Source organism: Cannabis sativa, chromosome 4 (assembly GCF_029168945.1).
Source record: "Cannabis sativa cultivar Pink pepper isolate KNU-18-1 chromosome 4, ASM2916894v1, whole genome shotgun sequence".
NCBI lineage: Eukaryota > Viridiplantae > Streptophyta > Magnoliopsida > Rosales > Cannabaceae > Cannabis > Cannabis sativa.
In genome coordinates, this window is record NC_083604.1 from 19370358 (window position 1) to 19386480 (window position 16123).

The following is a 16123-nucleotide window of genomic DNA, read 5'->3' on the forward strand; positions in this document are numbered from 1 at the left end:
CATTAAAATAATAGAAATATAAAATGGTAAAAGCCTATGCATAGTGGGCGGCCCATATAAGGAAATTGGGCCTCACTTTGCAACTTTCTATTTTTTTATTTCTCAATTCCATTTTCTCAAAAATGCCAATTTTCCAATTTAACCTTTTAAATGCCAATTCTAATTATTTAATAACTTAAAAATAATTATTAAATAATATTGTCATTTAATATATTTATTAATTTAGACATATAAAGTATCTTAATTAATAAATAAACATAGAATCTCTTTTCTTTACAATTTCACCCTTGCTTAGTGAAAATTCATAAAGTAGACATAGTCTAACTTTTAGAATTATATTGATTAATTAAGATCAATTAACTGAGTCTTACAAGAAGTATGGTCTCAACTAGTATGGGGACCATGGGTCTATATAACTGAGCTTCTAATAAGTCGAACTGAATTTACCAAGTAAATTCTCTAACTTATTAATTCCTTATTGAATCCACTCTTAGAACTTGGAATTGCACTCTCAGTCATATAGAACCCTCTATATGTTCCACGATATAGATACGTCATTAGTTATCCATTGTTATAATCCTAATTTGATCAATGATCCTCTATATAGATGATTTACATTGTAAAGGGATTAAATTACCGTAACACCCTACAATGTATTTTATCCTTAAAATACTTAACTCTGTATAAATGATATTTCAGCTAAGTGAAATGAGTACTCCACCATTTATTTTTGTTTGATTAAGCTCGAAAGAAATCATCCTTTACTTTCTATTCGCCAGATAGAAGCTATAGATTCCATATTTATGTTAGCGCTCCCACTCAATTGCACTACCGTGTTCCCAAAATGTACGTATCACCCTGACCCAAAAGTAGGGTTAACTAACAAATCAAAGAACACAAATAACACTCTTGATATTGAACCTAATCATATAAAGATTAACATCATTTGATCTAGGATCAACAGGTGATATTGAATTGAATAGATATTACGGTAAATTCTAATATATCTAATTAAAGTTCAATATAGGTCCCTTCCGATGTATACTCCATACATCTGATACTGGTAAACTTTGACAATGTCCTGGAAAGGACATACTTTTCCAAGGTGTAAGAATACATATCGCTGATTATACCATGTCAGTCTAAATCCAGTGTTCTGACAAATCAGGGAATAAACTTTTGAACATATAATTAAGATTATACTCCACTGCGTTGACAACACTATAATCATCAACAAATTCATATGTTATGGACTTAAATGGAATTCATACATTATATATGTAATCACGAAATAAATCATGTGAACCATGCAACATAAAATGTTATTTCTGATCTTTATTAATAAGTAAATCTGATTATATTGAAATGGATTTTATTTAGGGCACAAAACCCAACAGAATCAATGAACAAGAAGAAGTGATTAGACATTTAAGACAGCAGGGTACTCCTGCCATGCCTGCTCCAGAAATTCCATTGGCACTTGCCCCTGCTGTCCAGGCAGAACCAGTGGTGGCAGTGAATCAGATGGAACCCCTGTATGAAAGGTTCCGCAAGCAAGCACCTCCAGTTTTTCTGGGAGGTCCTGATGTTATGAAAGTCGAGCAGTGGCTAACACTGATTACAAGAATTTTGAATTTCATGAGCGTCACTAGAAATGATAGAGTGGTTTGTGCAACTTTTAAGTTTCAAGAAGACGCACTAGTCTGGTGGGACATGGTGTCCATGATTCACGATGTCACGACGATGACCTGGGAAAAGTTCCAGGAACTTTTCAATGCCAAGTACTATAACGAGGCAGTCAGAAGTGCCAAGAGAAAAGAATTCACTCACTTGACTCAGAAAGAAAATATGAGTGTTACTGAATACACAACGCAGATTGATCGTTTAGCAAGGTTGGCCTTGGGTATAGTGCCAACTGATTTCAGTAAAAAGGAGAAATATCTGGATGGATTAAACGCGAAAATCAGACATGACTTGATGATTACCACTGATGACAGAACCACCTATGCTGAAATGGTGGAAAAGGCACTGGGAGCTGAGGGGGCAGTTGGATGGATGACGGAGTTTGCTAGGACTCCAGTGGTTGGCGGGGCTCCTACCCCTCCTGCATCAGGTTTTAGCAGGGGAGGTAGTGGTTCGGCCATGGATCATAAAAGGAAAGCATCCACTGCAACCGGTGGCTCAGGTCAGAACAAGAGGTTCTGGGGGAACCAGAGTCGAGGCAGTCATCAGGGTAGTTCTGAGACCCGATACACTTACCCAGAGTGCCCCAGTTGTAAAAGGCACCATCTGGGGGAGTGTATAGGACAAGGGTGCTTTCATTGTGGCATGCCAGGGCATTATAAGAGGGATTGCCCTCGATTCAGAACCGAAGCACCAAAGGCTCCAGCGAAACCCACTCCAGCAAGGGTGTTCGCCATTACTCAGGCTGATGCAGAAGCCAGCCCCTCAGTGGTAACAGGTGAGCTCTCAGTCAACAACTCTTATTTCTCTATGTTGTTTGACTCTGGAGCCACTCATTCTTATGTGGCGGCCAAAATTTTTAGTAAATTGGATAGACCGCATGATAGTTATTAATCAGGGTTTGGAACCCTACTGCCTGGCAAAGAGTTAGTGATCTCCAAAAGGTGGATTAGGTCTATGCCAATCAGAATAAAGGATAGAGAGTTGAGCGCTGATTTGATAGAGATGAATTTAGTGGATTTTGATATTATTCTGGGAATGGATTTCTTGTCCAAGTATTCAGCCAGTATTGACTGTAAAAGGAAGATGGTAATCTTCCAACCAGAAGGTCAAGAGCTGTTTGTCTTTGTCGGTTCGGTTCGGTTCGGGGATCTCGGATCCCAGTAATTTTGGCCTTATCAGCTAAAGAATTGTTGTGTGATGGATGTTTAGGGTTTCTGGCCGTGGTAGTAGATACCACTCGGCCAGATACTGTTCGGCCAGAAGACATCAAAGTGGTTCGGGAATTTCTAAATGTTTTTCTCGACAAACTTCCGGGTTTACCAACGCAGAGGGAAATTGATTTCATAATTGATTTGGCACCTAAAGCAAAACAAGTCTTTAAAGCCCCTTATAGAATGGCTCCAGCTAAGCTTAAAGAATTGAAAATTCAACTCCAAGGGTTGCTTGACATAGGGTTTACTCGACCCAGTGTGTCACCCTGGGGAGCTCCAGTACTATTTGTTAAGAAGAAGGGTGGGTCTTTGCGGATGTGCATTGACTACCGGGAATTGAATAAGCTAACGATCAAGAATTAATATCCTTTACCTAGGATTGACGATCTTTTTGATCAACTTCAGGGGAAAAGTGTCTTTTCAAAGATTGATCTCCGAGCAGGCTATCATCAGTTGAGAATCCGAGAGGAGGATGTCCCAAAGACAGCTTTTCGCACTAGGTATGGACATTATGAATTTTTGGTTATCTCTTTTGGACTGACCAATGCTCCTGCAGCTTTTATGGACTTGATGAATAGGGTATTCAAGGATTTCCTCGATATTTGCATTATTGTGTTTATCGACGATATCCTTGCGTATTCTCAGTCAGAAGAGGAGCATGAGTTACATCTTCGAATGGTTCTGCAACGGCTACGGGAACACAAGCTTTATGCCAAGTTCAAAAAGTGTGAATTTTGGTTGTCTCAGGTGTTCCTTTTGGGGGACATTGTTAGCAAGGATGGGATCAAAGTGGATCCGGGAAAGATAGAATCCGTCAGGGATTGGCCAAGATCGAAAACAGTGACAGAAGTTAGAAGTTTCTTGGGTCTGGCTGGTTACTATCGTCAGTTCGTTGAAGGGTTTTCAAAAATTTCAACACCCTTAACCGAGCTCACTAAAAAGAATCAGCATTTTATATGGACGAATAAGTGTGAATTAAGCTTTCAGGAGCTGAAGCAGAGGTTTATTACAGCTCCAGTGTTAGCTCTGCCTTCTGATAAAGAGAAGTTTGTAGTTTACTGTGATGCATCCAGACAGGGTCTGGGGTGCGTTCTGATGCAGGCCGATCAAGTTATTGCTTATGCCTCCCGTCAATTGAAAGATTATGAGCAACGATACCCGAATCATGACCTAGAACTTGCCTCAGTAGTGTTTGCTTTAAAGATTTGGCGACATTACCTCTATGGGGAGAGATGTGAAATCTATACTGACCATAAAAGTCTCAAATATTTCTTTACTCAGAAAGATTTGAATATGAGACAAAGGCGTTGGTTAGAGTTGGTTAAAGATCACGATTGTGAAATCCTTTACCATCCTGGAAAAGCCAATGCAGTGGTTGATGCCCTGAGCAGAAAGGGTCCCAGGCAGGTAGCTAGCATGGTTCAAATTTCACCTCAGTTGGCTGAAGATATGGTCAGATCAAGAATTGAGTTTGTTGTAGGCAAACTTCATAACTTGACATTGCAGTCTGATCTGTTAGAACGTATTAAAGCTGCTCAGTTAACCGATCCCGAGTAAATCAAAGTCAGAGAAGAAGTTTCAGCTTGTCAGGCTAAAGACTTTACAGTCTCAGATAGTGGAATGTTGTTGTTTAAGACCAGAGTCTATGTTCCTAATAGTATCGAACTCAAAAATAAAATTCTCGAAGAGGCTCATACCACTCCCTATTCTCTGCATCCCAGCACCATCAAGATGTATCAAGATTTGAAACCCTACTTCTGGTGGAGCGAAATGAAGAAGAATGTGGTAGAATTCATATCGAAATGCCTAACTTTTCAGCAGATTAAAGCTGAACATCAGAAACCGGTAGGGTTGTTGCAGCCTGTAACCCTACCTGAGTGGAAGTGGGAAGATATCGCAATGGACTTTGTGGTTTGATTACCTAGAATCACGGGTCTATTTGACTCAATCTGGGTAGTGGTGGACCGATTTACGAAATTTTCTCACTTTCTACCAGTTAGAACAACCTTTTCAGTGGATCAGTATGCAAATTTGTATGTTAAAGAGGTTGTAAGATTACATGGTGTGCCAAAATCCATAGTTTCAGATAGAGATCAAAAGTTCACTTCAAAGTTTTGGCAAAGTGTACAACGGGCTATGGGTACCAAACTAAAGTTCAGTACAGCTTTCCATCCTCAGACAGATGGACAGTCCAAAAGGACGATTCAGATACTGGAAGATATGTTACGAGCCTGTGTAATGGATTTTGAAGGCTCATGGAGTAAATACCTACCGTTGATAGAATTTTCATACAATAACAGTTACCAGAGTACGATAGGGATGGCTCCCTATGAACTGTTGTATGGCCGAAAGTGTAGATCTCCCATCCATTGGGATGAGACAAGGGAGAGGAAATACTTAGGTCCGGATTCAATGCAACGGACCAATGAAGCAATTGAGAAGATTAAAGCCAGAATGCTTGCTTCTCAAAGCAAGCAGAAAAGCTATGCAGATCTGAAACGTAGAGATGTAGAATTTCAAGTAGGGGATCATGTGTTCCTACTGGTGTCTCCTATGAAGGGGATCAAGCGTTTCGGGAAAAGAGGCAAGTTATGCCCTAGGTTTACCGGACCTTTTGAGATTCTCGAGAAGGTTCGACAAGTGGCATATCGTTTAGCTTTGCCTCCAGCTCTTTCAGTAGTTCACAACGTATTTCATGTCTCGATGTTGAGAAAATACATTTTAGACCCAGCTCATGTACTTAGTTTTGAGAATCTTGAGCTGCAACCAGATATGTCCTATGAGGAACAACTTGTTCAGATCCTTGACAGAAAGGATAAAGTTCTTCGTAATAAGACCATAGCTCTGGTCAAAGTACTCTGGAGAAATAGCAAGGTGGAGGAAGCAACCTGGGCATTAGAATCAGACATGAAAGCTCAATATCTAGAGTTGTTCAGGTTAGATTTTGTAAAGACCGCTTAGTTTAATTTGGAAATTAGCAGTTAATTATGATTAATTATGAAAATTATTTATGCTATTATTATTGAATTCTGAAATGCATTTTATGTCATATAGTGAATTTCATAATTTTGCATTTCCGGTGCCCGGTAACATGGAACTCTGTGTTTGGCTCAATAAAATCACAACTTAGTATGTTAGTATTAGGGGACGGTTATTTAGACATTGGGAATGTCGGGTTTGGTCGGGAATTTAGAATTTCCCAAAATACCCCTTTAGTGCCCTTTATGTTATTTTAGTATGGAGGGGCAAATTGGTAATTTTGCCCCATTATTGTGTTGTCCTTTAGTGGACTTAGTAATTGGAAAAATATGTGAATTATGTGGGTTTATGTTGGCTGAAATAAAGGTTTAATATTTGCATGTTTTCTCTCATTTCATTCAAAGTAAAAAATTAGAAATTTAGAAAAAACTCAAGCTCTTTTCCTGTCTCTCTCTCTCGGCTCGTGTGGATTGCTAGGGCTGGGAATTCTGCTTGACTTTTCAAGCATTATTCATCCAATCTAAGTGTTGTTCAAGTGCTTGGTATGATTTCTATAGCTTTCTTTTAAGTTTCTTGGAATTTTAGAAGAAAATGATGTTTTGCATGCTAAGTCTTGGTGTTGTTGTTGCTGTTAGTTATTGTTGTTGTTTTTGTGATTAAAATACTGAATTTAGTGAGATTAGATAGGTTGTAATGCATGCTTGTCACCCTTGTTTAAGTTTGAGAATTTTTGGTTCAAAAGCTTTAGTTTTCAAAGAAAAATGATGAATCTTGTTGCTGTGGTTGTTGTTGCTATGAAAATGCATTTTCTGGTGTTATATTATGTTGAAATATGTTGAGATATGCATGATTTAGTGGCTGTTTCCAGGATTAGTCAAGTTTTGAGTTTTTGAACTCAATCTTGAACCTCCAATGGTGAAATGAGTTTCTGTGGTTGAAGCTTGGTTCTTTTGCTTTGGATTTGTTCTTAGGGGTATATAGAACAGGTCTGGAAGGTTTGGTTTGGTTTGGGTTTGATTTGAAAGAGTTATGAATTTTTGATAGTTTTCTGCGAGGAACTAGAATTCCAGTTGTGCAACCGGAATTCCAGATGAGGGTTTAGGAATTCCCAGAACCGAAATTCTGGTTGCAGAACCGGTCTACCGGTTGGGGGATTTTCAGGAACCCTAGTTTTTCTCGTTTTTATGTTATTTGGGGTATTGCCATGCTTTTTATCGATAGGGAAACTTTTAGTTTCTAGTTTAAGTCCCCGGGAAGTGATTTAGCGTATAACTTATTAGTGTTGTGATTGTTATGGTTTAGGAGCCTATAAACCGCCGCGCAGTTCATTCCACTCAGGTTGACCGGCACACCTGAATTCAGAATTGAGGTAAGATTAGTATAACAGTATGCATAGCGTGCATGTAGGAAGCTTGTTAGATTACATTAGATATGTATGCTGGCTTCATACCATCCGACTTTGTCACATCGGTACAGGGTAGAGTATGACTAGCAGCTGGAGTATGACCAGTGTACCAAGTATAGGCTGACACTGTATCACATCTGATAACTCTAGAAATTAGAGTTATTTTCACATTTTTTTTAACTAAAAATTGGTTTAGTTCTTAAGTTTTTAATTAATTTAGTAAGTTTATTATTTTTGAATTTATTAGCTTTATTGTAATTTTATATGTTTTTGTGTGTTTTTATAATTATTTTATTATAATATGTTATGTGGTATTTATTTTTAATTTTATTTTAGTTTTCTAATTAATTTTATGTATTTTTAGGTGTGTTTAGAAGAAAAAGATTGGGATAAAATTGAAGAAATATTGAAGAAATGGAGCTAAAAGTGCAATTTTTAAAAAGAAATCTCATCAGCCCTTATGCAAGGCCCACTTGCGGTCAAAGTCAGCTCTCCATCCGCACCGTTCATTGACTGATCGAAGGGCTCCCATCCACGCGTGAGATCCACCTGACCAAGGAGCAAGTGAAGCTCCAGCCACCTGCCGCATGGGACCCGCACGCAGCATCTTGTCCCCGACTCTTCCTTCCGCCAGCTGGCCTGCGTGGTCCCCAGCCCGTCAGTGCCCAACGAACCAGCTCTCGCCACGCAAGCGTTCGCAGCCTCACCTCCAACAGCAGCTCGCCACGTGTCCGCCTGCTGAGAAGAAAAAAAGTGAAGTGTTAATTGATTTACTCATCCAAAAATCACATTCACAAACACCAAATATTTCATTTTCTCCCACATATTACACATAAATATTCTATTTACTCTTCCCAATTTATTTCACCTAAATAAACATTCCTAATTTATTTTTACCCTATCTTTTCACTATTTTTCCATCCAAACAAATATTTATTTTTTCCAATACTCTTACACATCCTCAATTTATCCCTTCTCTTCCCAACACTAATTAAATTAATCAATTTATTTATTTTATTTTGATTAATTTAATCTCCCAATTTTGCCTATAAATATGGTGTTGGAAGACCATTTCAAAACACATCTCTTCACCCCCCTAAACACCTCTTCAACCCAAAACACTTCTCCATTCCACACTCTTCATTTTCACAATTTTCTTTCTACCATTTTTACATTTTGAAGAGCATGTCAAGTATATTTATCTTTTGTAATTTTTATCTAGTTATGAGCTTCTAATCTTTTTTCAAGATTATTAAGATGATGATGAAGCAAAATGTAACTAGATAGTGTTTATGTTTGTATGTTGACTTCCCATTTGTGCTATAAAGTTCATGGATTTTTCTATCAAAATATGTCTTTTCATCTTCAATATCATGTATTTTTGATTGTTAAAGCATATTTCCACTTAGTTCTTCATTATGCAAAAATATAATACTCTTTGATTAAATGTCTTTCATTAAATTGTTTACATCTAATTCTTAGAATATAAGTGTTATATTTTTCCTAAACATAGTTTCTTTGATTTTGTGTAGTTTCATTAAATTGTAACACATTTAATGCTTAGAAATTATACCTTTTATAAGTGAAGAAAAATCCTATCTTTTTGAAAATAACTTGTGCTTAAATAGAAAATATATTTTGAAAAATATAATGTGATTTATTTCAACTATATTTGAATTTGGAAATCAATATACTTATAAATATTATTGAGCTTGCATTTTGTGGATTCTAATATCTTAATAATCTTATTTTACACATCTTATTTGAAAATCATTTTCATACTCACTCATCTTTAATCTTAAGTATTTTAGTTACTTGTCTTTTATTTTATTTTGCAAAACCAAAATCTCATCAAATATTTGGAGCTAGGTTAGAATATTCTTATTTTGTTTGAAATAGTTTCTTTTGATGTTAGTCAACTCCCGTGGGTTCGACCTTGCACTTACATGAATATTATATTCCGAAACGATTCGTGCACTTGCGAGTATAAATATTAAAACACTCACTTTTGAGGACAACAACATCGGTACAGGCTAGAGTATGACTAGCAGCTGGAGTATGACCAGTGTACCGAGTATAGGCTGATACTAGGGTTGGTGGTACTGTACTATTTGACCGTATCACATCGGTTAGGCTAGAGTATGACTAGCAGCTAGAGTATGACCAGTGAACCGAGTATAGGCTGATACTGTAACACATCGGTATAAGCTAGAGAATGACTAGCAGCTGGAGTATGACCAGTGTACCGAGTATAGGCTGTTACTTGTCAATAGTACCATCTTATGAACGTTCAGAACTCAGTATCGTGTGGGACACGGCAGTTAGGGTTATGGTCAGGGGTATGGGCGTCTGATCTTAACCCGGGATTTATGTATGATTATGATTATGCTTTTCTTACTGAGTTTGTCAACTCACAGTGCTATGTTTATGTGTAGGTAAGGGCAAGGCCAAAGCTGAGGAACCGTGAGGACAAGCCGATGAAGATTGTACATGTCGGGGTGGTTAGGCCTGGAGCGTACGATCCTCCAGACAACAGTGCTTATGTAATTAGTCGCTAGGCGACAAGTATTTTGTATTAGTCAGTAAACTTTTGTAAAGTATTTTGTAATCGGGATCCCGAGTATTTTTGTATAAAATATTTTATAAGTTTAATTAAAAAGAAAAATTTTTAATTAATCAAGATTTCCATAAACCTCGTTGATTAGCAACGAGCTGCACAGTATGTTTAAAAATAACGTAATACGCCTATGCTAGTTAGGGTGTTACAATTTGGTATTAGAGCCGCCAGGTTGTCTTCTGAAGATCGTCACGACATGTACAATCATCATCAGCAGTTAGCTCGTTCTACGGTTCAGTAAGCTTTTATTGCTTTAGTAGTTTATTTAATTATTATGAAATAAGAAAAGCCTGATAGGAGGCATGTTAGTAGCGTGATAGTAGAATAGGCGCATGTTTTTAATTTCCAAATTAAGCGACATTAGTAAGCTCTCGTTGATCATGACCTGATGTGCCAACTCTTGGTTTTGCAGGCTATTCAAACTAGATGGACGCCAGGCGGAACACCAGGAGTCAGGGCAACTCAGTCGGGTCAAATCAGGGTCAAGGAGCTCAGTTTCCCCCGCATGTTAGGGGCCGTGGTAGAGGTCCCAGGGGCAGGGCCCGTGGTCGGGGTGATGATAACCCGCCACAGACTTCCCAGGCTGCTCAAGCCAATTAGGAAGCCCAGAATTGGGAAACTAGGTTTGCTGAAATGCAAGCCAGAATAGAGGAGCAAGATAGGGAGATACAGAGATTGAGGCAGCAGGATGCTCCTGCAGTGCTAGTGCCAGAAGTTCCTGTGGCACCTGCCCCTGTTGCTCAGTGGTAGCGGCGAACCGAATGGAACCCCTGTATGAAAGGTTCCGGAAGCAGGCACCTCCAGTTTTTCTGGGAGGTCCAGACGTCATGAAAGCCGAGCAGTGGCTAATGGTGATAACTAGAATATTGAATTTTATGGGTGTCACCGGGAATGACAGGGTGGTGTGTGCCACCTTTGAGTTTCAAGAGGACGCGTTAGTCTGGTGGGACATGGTGTCCCAGATTCACGACGTCACAACTATGACCTGGTAAAGGTTCCAAGAACTCTTCAACGCGAAATATTACAATGAGGCCGTTAGAAGTGCCAAGAGAAAAGAGTTCGCACACCTGACCCAGAGAGAGAATATGAGTGTGACGGAATACACTATGCAGTTTGATCGGTTGGCGAGGTTTGCCTCGGGCATTGTGCCAACCAATTTCAGTAAGAAAGAAAAATATCTTGATGGACTTAATGTGAAGATCAAGCATGACCTTATGGTCACTACGGACGACAAGACCACCTATGCTTAGATGGTGGAGAAAGCACTACGAGCTGAGGGCGCAGTTGGATGTATGTCGGAGTCGGTTAGGACTCCAGTGGGTGGCGGGGCTCCTACCCCTCCTGCATCAGGCTTTAGCAGGCACTACTACAAAATTCACTATTCACGTCGGTCAACGCGACTATTCATCGCGTTGACCGACGTGAATAGTACCATATTTAATATATTCGTCATTTGTAAAATGTCACAAAAAATAAATAAATTGCGTCGGTTATATATCCCTCACTAAATACCCAACCGACGGTAAAAGTCAAAAAATTAAAAAAAATCGTTCGTTATTAGCGTCGTTTTAAAAGCCTCGCGAATTCTTTATGTGGCGTTTTAAAACCGACGGTAAAGATATTGCGACTGTGAGAAAATGACGCAAATTCTCCTATTGTTCACTTACCCCCAAATCGACGAAACAGGCCATTCATTTCGAACAGCTAGCTCTCGCGCTCTGTGTTCAAATCCTCCTATTCTTGCGCTCTGAAGGCTCGATCGAACTGCGAGTTCGAACCGGCGTAGATCTCCCACCTCCGTAAGTCTCTCTCTTTCCCTCTCTTTCTCTCTTGCGTTCTCTCTCCCACTCTCTCTCTCTCTCTCAGTCTCTCGATGCTCTGTGTTATAACAGCTCTCGCGCGTCCTCAGCTCTGAAGGTCTCGAACAAGGATGCGATTTCGAATCGGTGTAGCTCTCCTCTCCCACCTCCGTAAGTCTCTCTCTTTCCCTCTCTTTCTCTCTTGCGTTCTCTCAACTAATCACTCTCTTAGTCTCTAGCTAGTGCTCTATGTTATAACAATAACAGTTGGTATCTATGCTCTATTTTCATCATCAATGGATAATTTCTCATTTTATTGTATGTTAATTTTTTGGAATTGGGGGTTCCGAATGTTAAATTTAGATTGAGAGCTTTTAATCCAAAATTAGGGTTTTTAAACTAGAGTGAGGGTTTCCAAAATAATGTTATCTACTTTTATTTTGTTAATAATTTTGAATCTTGCTAGCAAACTATTCACTGAATATAACCATTGTGAATCTTGTTAAACTAGATTTACATTTCAGTCAAAATTAGGGTTTCTAAAATCTTAATATAAACTACTTTTATCTTGTTAATAATTATGACTTTCAATTTTAAATTATTGAATGTGTTATACTAATTCCTAACTGTTATAAATTATTATAAATTATTGAAGGTTTCAAGAGTTTTTACACTCATAAAAATTGATTTGTTAATAGTCAAGTTGGTGAGAAAAGGCTTGCTACTAGTTGCTTTGTTAATATGATTAGATCAATGGTGAAGTTTCAAAAAAAAAAAAAAAAACTTGTTTTCAACCAAACCATTGTGATTGTGGCTGCTTACATTGACCCAAGCAATAAGTCTAATTTTTTTAGCAGGGTTTTTGATCAAATTGTTGGTTCTTATTTGATTTTCATGATAACAATGATGATGATAAGTTTGTTGTTTTGGTTTCTTATTTCTCTTTGGCAATTGTGTTTACCAATTGTGTTTAAGTTGGTTTATTTAAAATTGAATGTTTCTTTCTTTTCAAGAAATTAATAAAATTGATCAAGTTCTTCATACTTAAATTGTTGCTCTATTCAAATTTAGATTGAAGCTTTATGATGTTGTATGTCTCACAATTCATTTTTATTATGTTCACAGATTTGTTTAAACAATAATTTAATGGGAACTTTTGTCAGTAAAAGTGGTTGAGCTTTATTTATAATATTAGTATAGTTATCATTCTTTTTCCGATTGGTCTTGCTTAGGTATTTTATAATATTATTTATGGAAGATTTTGATTAAATATGAAACCTATTCACTTAAAACAAAATCAAGAGTGCATGATGCATCTCTCTACATATCTTGAACAGAATATTTTCAAACTATTTGGCAATATTAGATTGTATTCATATTTGACTTTAGCATAAATCAAATTACCTGATGCTTATGATAAATTATTATTGTTAATTACTCAAACTTGAGTTAGACAAGACACTTATGGTTCAAGTCTGTCTAACAATGGGCTGAGTTGGAGAAACTTAGGCTTCTCATGATTGTTTCTGGATAAATTACTATTGTTAATTACTCAAACTATGAGTTAAACAAGACACTTATGGTTCAAGAAAATCTTTCTGCCTAATGAAAAGTTAGATATTTTGTCTCCATGATTCGGGTCACATGTTTTTAGCTTAGGCTTGGAGAAAGAACAAAACCTCAAATAAAATTTTATTTAAGTTGGTAGGTTTCGTACACTTGAGAATCAAAAAAAAAAAAAACATTATCTTTAAGGACTTCTTATTAAGATTAAGAACCCCTCGTGCTCTAACAAGTTATAACACTTTGGCGTCTTTAGATATCATTGGGAAAGAAAATAAAAATATCTAGCTTAAAAAATCACTCACTTAATTTAAAAGAGTAATCTGATATGTATCTTGCTTTGTAGGATTACATTCTTTTAAATAAACAGTAAGATGCCATGCTTGATGAAATCCTCTTTCTTTCTTGGGATAACTGTTTACATTGTTAATATGATTAGTTCCAAGTAGTGGTTTTGAGTGTGATTGAAATTTAAGAGGGTGTTATTATAAAAGGCCTGCATGTATAGCGTTCAAAATATGTCTAAAAGTTCCAATGAGATCTTGATGAAGAAAATCCACTCTTCTAGTGATCACCAAAATTCAATTTCAGGGGCTGATAAAACTTCTTATGTTAACACTTTATCTGCTGCTACTACTACAGAAAATGGGTCTGACATTTCCAATCCTGTTGATTTGTCACTTAAACTGTAGAGATGCATATATCTATTTATATTTATCAACAAAGATTTTCTGTTTCTTAAATTATTGATTTCTCTAATCAATTGTTGATAGCCATCAAACTTTAATTTTCCCTCATGACATATATGATATCCTATTCCTATAATACATGTACGAGAGATCTTTTCAAAGTTCCTTCTATATATAATACACACAGATTTTGCTTTTAGATTAGATTTTGCTTTTAGATTAACTGCTGATCTCTCGCATAAATTATAGTTAGTACTGGTATACTAATCCTGATCATCTGTAGTTGTTATTTATATGTTATTATCTGCAAGATGGGACATAGCTTAATTTATGTAGTACAAATATAAGTGGCAGAGGTTTTGGATACCTTGAAGCCTTTTGTGGCTACTTTTAATGAGAAAATGATTCTTTGTTTCTGTATTGTCATTTTTTATCTGAGTAACATTCTTTGTCTAGTATGATATATATATTGTATGTATCTACTTTTTGTTTTTGCATTTTTGGCTATTCGACCAAATATACAATTTTTTTACATCACTACTTTTATTCACAATGCAGCTTTTCAATTGTGGTAGTATCTTTCGCAGAAATTGCTTGAACGCTAGCTTGGAATTGGTAAGCTACTCAAATTTTTTTTTTTTTAATATTTTATAAATCCTAGAAGAGTTTGAATATCCTAGATATTCATCCATAGTGAAGTAAGTTCTGGGATTGCATGACTGCGGTCGGATGGGTGGTAATATTTGTACTGTTAATTATATTTTTGTTTGTTTGTATTATTGTGGATGTTTTAATAGTTTAATTGCATGTTTGAAATTTTTGGGAACGTCCGAATTATAGATGTTATGTTGCTGAAATTTTGGTAGAAATTTCAGTAGGAAGTATTTTATTGAATTAATTAGGTTAAGTTGAAATAGAATTATTTTATTGTATTAATTAGGTTAATTAAATTGTTGTTTTGTTGTTTTGTTAGAAGTTTCGACGGTTGTTAATCCTGCAAGTTTTTTGAAAAATCATGTAAACATGAATAACTACTCTTCTTTATTTAGTTTGTGTTTTAATTATATATACTTTTTATATAATGATTAATGTTTTTTTATCTTTTGTTTTACAGTTCAAGTTATACGCTCCCTATAGTAACGAGGAGATCAATGTCGTACGGGACGAGTGGGCCGAATTTGCGAAGCCTTTGATTATAGATTAAGTACTTAAGGTTACTACTTTTGTTATAAAACATGAGTAACAATGATTATTGTTATCTTTTGCATATGTTATTAGTTTATATTTAGTTTACGATATACATGGAATTTAAGTTTTAGAATCGATTTTATTAACAATTTGGTATTGTGTGATTACTTAATAGAATCGATTACTAATTTTCTGTAAGTTTTAAAAATATTATTTTAATTTTTTTTTGTATTATGTATTTACTATTATATAGGGTTAATCTAAAATTTGATAATGCAGGTGGGGAAAATTGCATGAAAAATTTGCAATTTTCCCTTACTTATATTTGTGCTTCGTTTTATAAGTGACGCAATAGGTAAAAAAAAATATTTTCGTAATAGATATGGCATTTTTAAACCGACGTAATAAGTTTTTTGTGACAGTTTTAAAATGCCTTGAAACATTTAGCGTCATTTTTTAACCGACGCTTAAAATAAAATAGAAAAGTAATTATTTAGCGTCGGTTTATAAATGTCGAAAATTGTTTTTTGCGTCGTTTGGAAAATGACGCTAATAAAAACTATTTGCGACTACGGTATATACGTCGGTTTAGAAAACCGACGTAAATTCTTTAAGTGTCACTTAAAAACAGACGTGAATAGTGAATTTTGTAGTAGTGAGGGGAGGTAGTGGTTCGGCCATGGACCAGAAGAGGATAACATCCACTGCATCCGGTGGCTCGGGTCAAAACAAGAGGTTCCTAGGGAACTAGAGTAGAGCCAGCCGTCAGGGAGGTGCTGAGAGTCGGTTTTCTTACCCAGAGTGCCCCAGTTGTAAAAGGCACCATCTGGGTGAGTGCAGAGGTCAGGGGTGCTTTCAGTGTGGCATGCCCAGACATTATAAGAGGGATTGTCCCCAGCTCAAAATAGAGGCACCAAGGGCTCCGGCGAGACTCGCTCCAGCTAGGGTGTTCGCCATCACGCAGGCCGATGCAGAGGCCAGCCCTT